The 9,394-nt window shown below is 34.6% G+C and overlaps 1 long non-coding RNA gene across 1 annotated transcript in view; it reads right to left on the reverse strand.

The window, feature by feature from the left end:
- LOC111085460 overlaps positions 1–8,536 on the reverse strand; it is a 26,015-nt gene extending 17,479 nt beyond the window's left edge. Inside the window, exons 1-3 of the long non-coding RNA XR_002610290.1 lie at positions 8,240–8,536; positions 6,684–6,820; positions 6,148–6,360 (exon numbers count right to left, since the gene is read on the reverse strand). This is a non-coding gene — a long non-coding RNA (uncharacterized LOC111085460). The remainder of the gene's footprint in view (positions 1–6,147; positions 6,361–6,683; positions 6,821–8,239) is intronic.
- Between the last annotated feature and the right edge of the window lie 858 nt (positions 8,537–9,394).

The raw sequence follows: 9,394 nt of genomic DNA on the forward strand, positions 1-9,394 counted from the left end.
CTTTGTTTTAATATATAAGTTGTTCGGGTTTTTTCATCTAAAAAAAGTGACATTAATTTCTTGACGACCTAATAGAAGTTTCTAGTTTAGAGTCTTGCACATTTAATACAAGGTAAGAGTCATTTAGTGCCCAGGTTAACAGTAATATCTACTTAATTTCATGTTTTGAATGCATGCATGTGTTATATGCGGGCATATCCTACGTTTTCTACCCCGCCTTAGCTGACAGACAATTTTTCAAATTTTCAGCTGTATTTCAGAGTATGTTATTAGTCATTAGAACTGTTAAGTTTCTATCGTCGCCAAGGTCGTGACATGTGTTATTTTTTCCTTTAGAAGAGATCACTCTGGTATGAATAGAGGCAGTGGTTTGTTCTGGCGGCGGACCTTGGATTTGCCCGAGGGTATGCCCCACCTCTTACCGGGGTTAAAGTGTACGCCTGGGGAGAAAGAACTTTGTATATATTAATATATTTTCCTTTGTTTTCAAGGGCTTAGCTAGGCTTGAGATGTAGATAGAGGTTCTAGTGAGATTCAGCTTTAGAGAGATTCAAGTATACTAGTTTGGAGATTAGATTTTCTATTGTAAGAAGCACATCGAGATTCAACAGATATTTCGCCGATAATTAGACATACAGATTGTGCTTTATCCCACCTTTGACTTTAGCATCAAGAGATAGAGTTATATCAGCGGGAGAGCACAAATAAAACTCTCCCCGTAGACATATACATCAGAAAGCACTTATCCAAGTGTCACCTACATTTGTATAATCGAGATTGTGATTGCCTACACCCTCTTTTGTGTAAAGATTTAGTCAAGGGCAGAGAAAATCCAGGCATTGCTCTGTAATACAGTATCTACCGCACATGTATCATCATGATTACATTTCGCATGTCGTGATGGTTTAAATTACTTGCCTATGTCGGTTTGAATGGTATCACGTTGAACTTGTTAATGAGGTTGAATTCATTACATATGACAAGGTTAAGAGATGCTTGGAAGTGTATGATTGCTTCACTGTATTATTAGCCTCATTATTGATATAAAGTATGAAGTTGAAATAAAATTGTAACCAATGCCGTTGAATGAACTTAATCATTGTACTTTCATTGAAAAATGGCACACAGCAAACTAAGAACAATAAGTTTTTACTTTAAGTTCGTACACTATTGTAGATTATTCTCCAAAGACGCAAGGTTTACAAGAAAACTTTGGTATTTTCTGAAGCACATCTAGGAGTAATTACACCCTTGAAACAAATCTTTCATTCTAAGTACAGAATAACAGACACATAATTATCAGGATTTGTGGGGAAAAAATTAAAATTTGTCAGAAATTTTGGGGTCATGTGTGACTTGTTAGAGTGACAGTCAAATCTTTCTTTTCGTTGTGAGAAGAGTAGCCCGGGAGTTGGCGGTGGGTGACGTTGATTAGCTGTCTTACCTCTAGTCTCTCAATTCAAAATTAGGAACGGCTAGCGAAGATAGTCCTCACGTAGTTTAGCGCGAAATCCAACAAAACTGTTGAAACAAATAAACATATTTTCACTTTTATACTTTTGAAGATTATAATTCAGTATTGTATGATTATTGACTAAATACAACACATGATCATCTCATTACCACGACATTTCAGGCTGATTTATGTTACTATAGCTACTGTGAAATGTACTTTATTGTTATAGTTAACAGTGGGCTAGCAATTTGCATAAACAAATTCGAGAGTTTGTTTGGTTTCAATTTCGCGCAAAGCTACACGAGGACTATCTGCGCTAGCCGTCCCTAATTTAGCAGTGAAAGACAGTTATAACAGAATAACTAATATGAAGAAGAAAAAAAAAACAGGATCAGATGTGCTAACGCATACAATAAATACTTTTTATTTCTCCATTAAAATACAAACAGTACACCATTTTAACTACTCATTTGTCAATAAAATTGTATTTGAAATATACCTTGTATCTTGTTTTTTCCAGCATCATAAAAGTGGCAAGATGTGCAAAAGCCTCCCAGTGGCACAACGGTAAGTCTATGAACTTGTAACCCTAGAAACTGGGTTTCATACTTGTGTTGGGCACAACACAGGTAGTCTATTGTGTAGCTTTGTGTTCAACTACAAACAATAGAGGGTTGACTGACAAAGCAGCTAGTATTCTTTTTTCTTTCAGTATTTTCATGTTCACACCCTATTTGAAAGCTAAACAAGAATTAGCGGTTGGTAGTGTTTACTAGCCGCTTTCCTTCTAGTCCATCACTTCAAAATTAGTGAAAGTTAGCGTAGATAGCCCTTGAGTAGCTTTGCTTGATAACTGAACAAACAAACGAAAAGATCCTCCTTATTGTCGACAATAAGCTGCAATTTCAATCTTGTTCGGCGAAGACCAGTTTTCGCGTATCCTCGTCGCAATTTCCCCACACACTTTAAATTACCTGATAATATTATTTTCGTTAGCCTTTGCTCCGGGTTCCATATAGCTGGTATGATTGTTTTTATTTATCAATTTCATTAGTTGGAGGATGGTACTGTGCCGGGACTAGACTCACTTTAATCGCTACCTGATGATGTCACTCGTTCTTTACTTTTGTTTATGCTACCATCTTGGTGATTACCGTGACAGTGTTAACCAGGTAGAAGGTTCATTTCGTCTATAACTTATCGCGTGGCTAAGGAGCGATATCCTTAGAAAATGTTCTGTGTAGAAGCAGATCCGTATCTTATTAGTCCATCAGAGACGAAGCCCACTCCAGAACTTCCATCTATCGCAAACTCAGATATCTACTATCACTTGGTCAACACCCCAGGCAGCTATTCTGGTCAGTCTCTAAAGACGTACAAAAACCTAGATGAATATAAATATTTTCCTTCTTGGTGGGTGAAGAAAGTAAGTGTTCGTCTCTTTCAGAACAAACGGATTCATTATCACTTTTGTGGTAAGTAATTTTTTTATATATTAATTAACGTTCGTTATCTTTACACTCAGGCATCTTCATTTGTGCAGTATGTATTTAGTTCATAGAAATACCACTATATGTTGATTTATCAACAGGAAGGGAATATAGACATAAACTGTTATTAACATTTCTTTAGGATGGTAGGACAGAGGTTTATTTATTCACATACTCAGAGCCTCTTAGTGCTGCTCCTTATAATCCAAAAGTACATTAAGTACATAATTTAGTATTGATAGAAATGTAAAATAATTTTAAACAGTAATTATTACTTTCACGCTGTCTCTAGGTATTACATTCACAGAGAATATATGAAAATCCTGAAATAATCTTGGTAATTGGTGAGAAGAATTGGGTAATTCTGACTACTCACTGCTACTGTACGGCAGGACTTGGGAGGCTCAGGATTTTGTAGGGATATGTATGCTGCCATGTAATATTGATATATTATCTTATTTTCACTGATTTGGGTGTTGGTTGCACTTTTGTTACATGTAATTCAGTGTCCTGCTCATTATTATAGTCTAGGACTCTAGGGTCATTACACTGTGCTTGAAATTTATACACATCTTACATTTGTTATGGACATGGAGACAAAAGGTTCTTTGCAGTTGTCAAACACCACTGGGAATTTCAACTGTATGTGTTTAGCTTTGTAGATCACTCAGTCAAACACGCAGAGCATGTATGATAATTCGACTTACCTTGCATCATAGTTTTGTAAACATTAATAAAATATTTTGTATCAATATAACAATATGCAAGATGTATAAGGTTTTGTATACGGTAAAATATTTTTGTGTGAAGAGATTATTTTCTAACAGAGAATAAACATGTTTTGTTACATGCTATGTATTTTGCTTTCAGGTGGAGATATGAACATGAAAAAAACAGCAAGAAGCGTTTATGAAAATCATATGAAGAAGGCCCAAATAAACGCTACTATATCGGATTCTGGCTAGATGTCAAACTTCTTTTTCCACATCTTAGTGCATCTCAAGTTTAGCTGTTGTTAAGAAATTAGCCATTGAAATTAACACCCCCCCCCCAGTGACACAGCGGTAAGTCTGCCGACTGATAAGGCTAAAACCGAGTTTCGATACCCGTGGTGGGCACAGCACAGATAGTCCATTGTGTAGCTTCGTGCTTAACTATGAATAAACAAACGTTGAGATTAAATGTTCATTTTGTCTTTAGCAAAAATACAGTAGTGAAATTTTTGAGAGTTAAAATGTTTTTCTTGGCCCAAATTAATTAGGTGTACTGCACCTTAAAAGAATCATCAGTATCATTACCAGATACAGGCACAGTTGCATATAACAGAGAAAACTCATTTGACTTTGTAGTATGAGATTCAATAAGCTACACATAGAGAAGATCTTTCCTAACATTGAATTGTATTTGGAAAATATCAGAATTCTATATCCAGGAGGATCTTCCTAAATGGCTAAATGGTACATACATTATCCACAATCCACGAATGATGTAGCAAAGAGAAATGATATTTTAAACACTAGCTGTTAATTCAGACCAAATGAAGAGGTTACAAGATACACCATTGTCTGATTGGAACTAAAACACATGTATGCCTCTGACCGAACGGTAATCAAACCAGTACAGGATCTCATGTTGTTACATACATTATCCACAATCCACGAATGATGTAGCAAAGAGAAATGATATTTTAAACACTAGCTGTTAATTCAGACCAAATGAAGAGGTTACAAGATACACCATTGTCTGATTGGAACTAAAACACATGTATGCCTCTGACCGAACTGTAATCCAACCAGTACAGGATCTCATGTTGTTTCTTCTATTTTTTAATTATTAATATGCTTATAGTTTATATATTGTCTTCTATTGTTTGGTTGAGCTCTTTCTCGAGTTTAGGCCCGTTTTACTCGCAATCTGCGGGTGGCGGTTTCGAATCCCCGTCCCACCAAACATATTTTCCCTTCCAGCCGTGAGGGCGTTATAATGTGACGGTCAATCCCACTATTCGTTGGTAAAAGAGAAACCCAAGAGTTGGCGGTGTCATGTGTGCAAACACTGATGGTTTTATATTTGTTTGTTTTATTAATTTCGCCCTAACCACAAGGCCAAAAAACTGATGGCATATCATCAGATGAAAGGAGTTCATTATTTTTCTTTCCTCTAATTAAATAACTATTTAATTAATCAACTAGTTAATTAATTAGTGCTATTCTTTGATCATCAGAAAATGATAACTAAATTGATATTTTATAATACAATATGAAACGTGAGAGAAAGGAATCATCCTTTCCGTTATCAACACTCGCCAGTTAAGGCTGAATATTCTATAAATAAATCTATCATTATAAGATCATCGTGTGTTTTTCTAACCTATTATTCCTAAGTGTCCTTTTTATTGGGTGTCTCAAGACAAATGACATTATGTTTAAAATACATAATTCACAATATATAACCTCCAGACTGTGTAGTCAACATTTTAAATCAGAAAAGCCTAACTTAGATGTTTTGTAAATTGGACACCGAGTGAACACTCCAGACTGTGTACTCAACATTTTAAATCAGAAAAGCCTAAGGACACCGAGTGAACATTTCAGACTGTGTAGTCAACATTTTAAATCAGAAAGGCCTAACTTAGATGTTTTGTAAGTTGGACACCGAGTGAACAAGTTTACAAAACATCTAAGTTGGGCCTTTCTGATTTAAAATGTTGACTGCATAGTCTGGAGTGTTCACTCGGTGTCCAGTTTACAAAACATCTAACTTAGGCCTTTCTGATTTAAAATGCTAACTACACAGTCTGGAGTGCTCACTCGGTGTCCAGTTTACAAAACATCTAAGTTAGGCCTTTCTGATTTAAAATGTTGACTACACAGTCTGGAGTGTTCACTCGGTGTCCAACTTACAAAACATCTAAGTTAGGATCAAAGGAGTTATCTTACGTTGTCTACTTCAAGTAGACCACAAATTAAAGGAGTTATCTTACGTTGTCTATTTCAAGTAGACCACAACTCAAAGGAGTTATCTTACGTTGTCTACTTCAAGTAGACCACAAATCAAAGGAGTTATCTTACGTTGTCTACTTCAAGTAGACCATAAATCAAAGTTTATCTTATGTTGTCTACTTCAAGTAGACCACAAATCAAAGGAGTTATCTTACGTTGTCTACTTCAAGTAGACCACAAATCAAAGGAGTTATCTTACGTTGTCTACTTCAAGTAGACCACAAATCAAAGGAGTTTCTGTAGTTATTCCACTGTCATCCTCTTCAATCCTCGGCAGTGACGGCATCTCTACTGACTTTGGTGTCCACTTTACCTTCTCATAGTCTATGTCGAGATTTTCAATAGCAGCAAAAGTTGATGGTTTCCCCTCTCCCGCTGTTCTTTCTCCACTCCCACCTTCACCTTCTCTCCACTGAAATAAGGAAGATGGTATGAAAATGTAGGTCGAACCGATTAGGAGCATTACCTTTGTTTATTAAATATAGAAAAATACCAGTGAAATGACAATACAATCGAAACAATAGCTAAACCGTCGTGGTAGAAATTTTAAGTTCTATCCCACTTGTGATTTAAAATGTATAAAATTATTTATATACACTTTATTTAATCAGCAATGGACTTCATCAGTTGGTTCTAATTTGAGGAGTTATAAGTTAAAAGTCCTCTTTGTTTTCTTGACATTATTTTTAAGATATAAATTAATTTAATTCATAGTTGTCGAAAATGTATCGTAACTCGAATAGTTTCTGCTGGAGTTAACAATGGTTTTCTGTCCATTCGAAGGACGACTTCCTCTGAATAATTCCGTGGGTGGAATTCCACTGTCAAAGGATGACCCCAATTTGCACTTATGTGGGTAACATCCGGCGGTCCTGCAATCAAACAAGAAACTAGAACTTAGAAGAGAAATAAAGCCATCAAGCTCTGTATTATAATTTCAATAGTGTAGTAAAGATATTTTGAATATCCAATGTTATTTGCTCATATAATGTTTGGAACATAAATCTATCTTGTAAAGTTTTTCACATTAATTCTTGTAAAAAAAACGTATAGAATGGTTAAAATGAAACAAGAAAAATATACCAAAGTTGGTCATTCATAAGTAGTACATTCTTACTTTGTGGAGTTGGAACCTTTTAGGGTTTTTTTTTATAAATCTACTTAGCACTAATAATCAAATAATGAATGTTTAAATGAGGATAATCTTAGAGTTCACGAAACAGTTTAAAAAACAATAAAATAAGAAATTAACGTAAAGCTACAATGTACTTTTAGTGGTACTTAGAATTTAATAGTTCTTTACTGAAATGCACGTGAGCACTGAAAACAACCAAAACAACGTGAACACTGGGAACGAAAAAAATAGAAGAACAACAAAACAACACAAATACTGAAGACTCTACCAAAACGAAGTGAATACTAGAAACACCACCAAAACGACGATAACACTTGAAACACTAAAAGACGACGTGAACATTGAAAACACACACAAAAGAAGTACAACAAAACAAAGTGAACCATAAAATCAACACTGATATTGAAAACACTACCAAAACGAAGTGAACATTGAAAACACACACAAAAGAAGTACAACAAACCAAAGTGAACCATAAAATCAACACTGATATTGAAAACACTACCAAAACGAAGTGAACATTGGAAACACACATACATATATACACAATCGAAATGAATGCTAAAAACATCAACAACAACAAAAACAACACGAACATTGAAAACACCACCAAAACGACGTGAACACTAGAAACACCATCAAAATGTCGTGAACACTAGAAACATCACCAAAACGATGGGAACACTAGAAACATCACCAAAACGACGTGAACACCAGAAACACCACCAAAACGACGTGAACACTGGAAATACCATCAAAATGTCGTGAACACTAGAAACATCACCAAAACGATGGGAACACTGGAAACACCATCAAAATGTCGTGAACACTAGAAACATCTCTAAAACGATGGGAACACTAGAAACACCACCAAAACGACGTGAACACTGGAAACACCATCAAAATGTCGTGAACACTGGAAACACCATCAAAACGATGGGAACACAAGAAACACAAACAAAACGACTTGAACACGTGAAACACACAAAAAAGTGAACACTAAAAAAACACGAACATTGTAAACACAACCAAAACGACATGAACACTAGAAACACCATCAAACGAACACAAACATTGAAAACACCACCAAACATACGTGAACACTGACAACAATAATAATAATATACACTCCTGAACAAGGTCAGTATCCACTCACCTGAAAAATCATGTTTTGTTGAAATAAGATCAAGTAGTTGAGCATCACGTTTAGGAGATTCTTCTTCCTCAAGACAATGAGCTTGTCTAAAATAAACCGAATAAAAAATAGTTTATAAAAACCGAGATTCTTCTTCCTCAAGACAATGAGCTTGTCTAAAATAAACCGAATAAAAAATAGTTTATAAAAACCGAGATTCTTCTTCCTCAAGACAATGAGCTTGTCTAAAATAAACCGAATAAAAAATAGTTTATAAAAACCGAGATTCTTCTTCCTCAAGACAATGAGCTTGTCTAAAATAAACCGAATAAAAATAGTTTATAAAAACCGAAACTATTTTTTATTCGGTTTATTTTAGACAAGCTCGTTATCTTGAGAAAGAAGAATCTCCGTTTTTATAAACTATTTTTTATTCGGTTTATTTTAGACAAGCTCATTGTCTTGAGGAAGAAGAATCTCCGTTTTTATGGATTCTTCTTCCTCAAGACAATGAGCTCGTCTAAAATAAATCGAATATTTTTTTTTTTTTTTATAAAAACGGAGATTGTTCTTCCTCAAGACAATAAACTTGTCTGAAATAAACCGAATAAAAATAGTTTATAAAAACGGAGATTCTTCGTCCTCAAGATAATGAGCCTGTCTAAAATAAACCGAATAGAAATAGTTTATAAAAACGGAGATTCTTCTTCTTCAAGACAATGAGCTTGTTTAAAATAAACCGAATAAAAAATTGTTTATAAAAACGGAGATTCTTCTTCCTCAAGACAATGAGCTTGTCTAAAATAAACCGAATAAAAAATAGTTTATAAAAACGGAGATTATTCCTCAAGACAATGAGGTATAAAAACACTTTTAAAAGTATGAAAGTTAAGATGAAATACCAAAGTGTATTGCTTTTCTCATCAAATATATAATACATATATCTATGTCGTATTTTTTGTGTTTACATAACTAGTTTTGAAAAGCTTAAAACTCATTAAGTACAGTAAAACTCACAACGAGTTCCTTTATAACATAGATTAAATCTAATCAAACACACCTTAGGTGTGAAAAAAAAAAAGGATTGAGTGTGCGACTTGTAGGAATGAACTCAGTATTGGTGGCCAAACTTGTAGCTACACTTATAGCGTTGATAAGGATATTCATTCATTTGTT

This window comes from Limulus polyphemus, unplaced genomic scaffold (genome assembly GCF_000517525.1).
Source record: "Limulus polyphemus unplaced genomic scaffold, Limulus_polyphemus-2.1.2 Scaffold402, whole genome shotgun sequence".
NCBI lineage: Eukaryota > Metazoa > Arthropoda > Merostomata > Xiphosura > Limulidae > Limulus > Limulus polyphemus.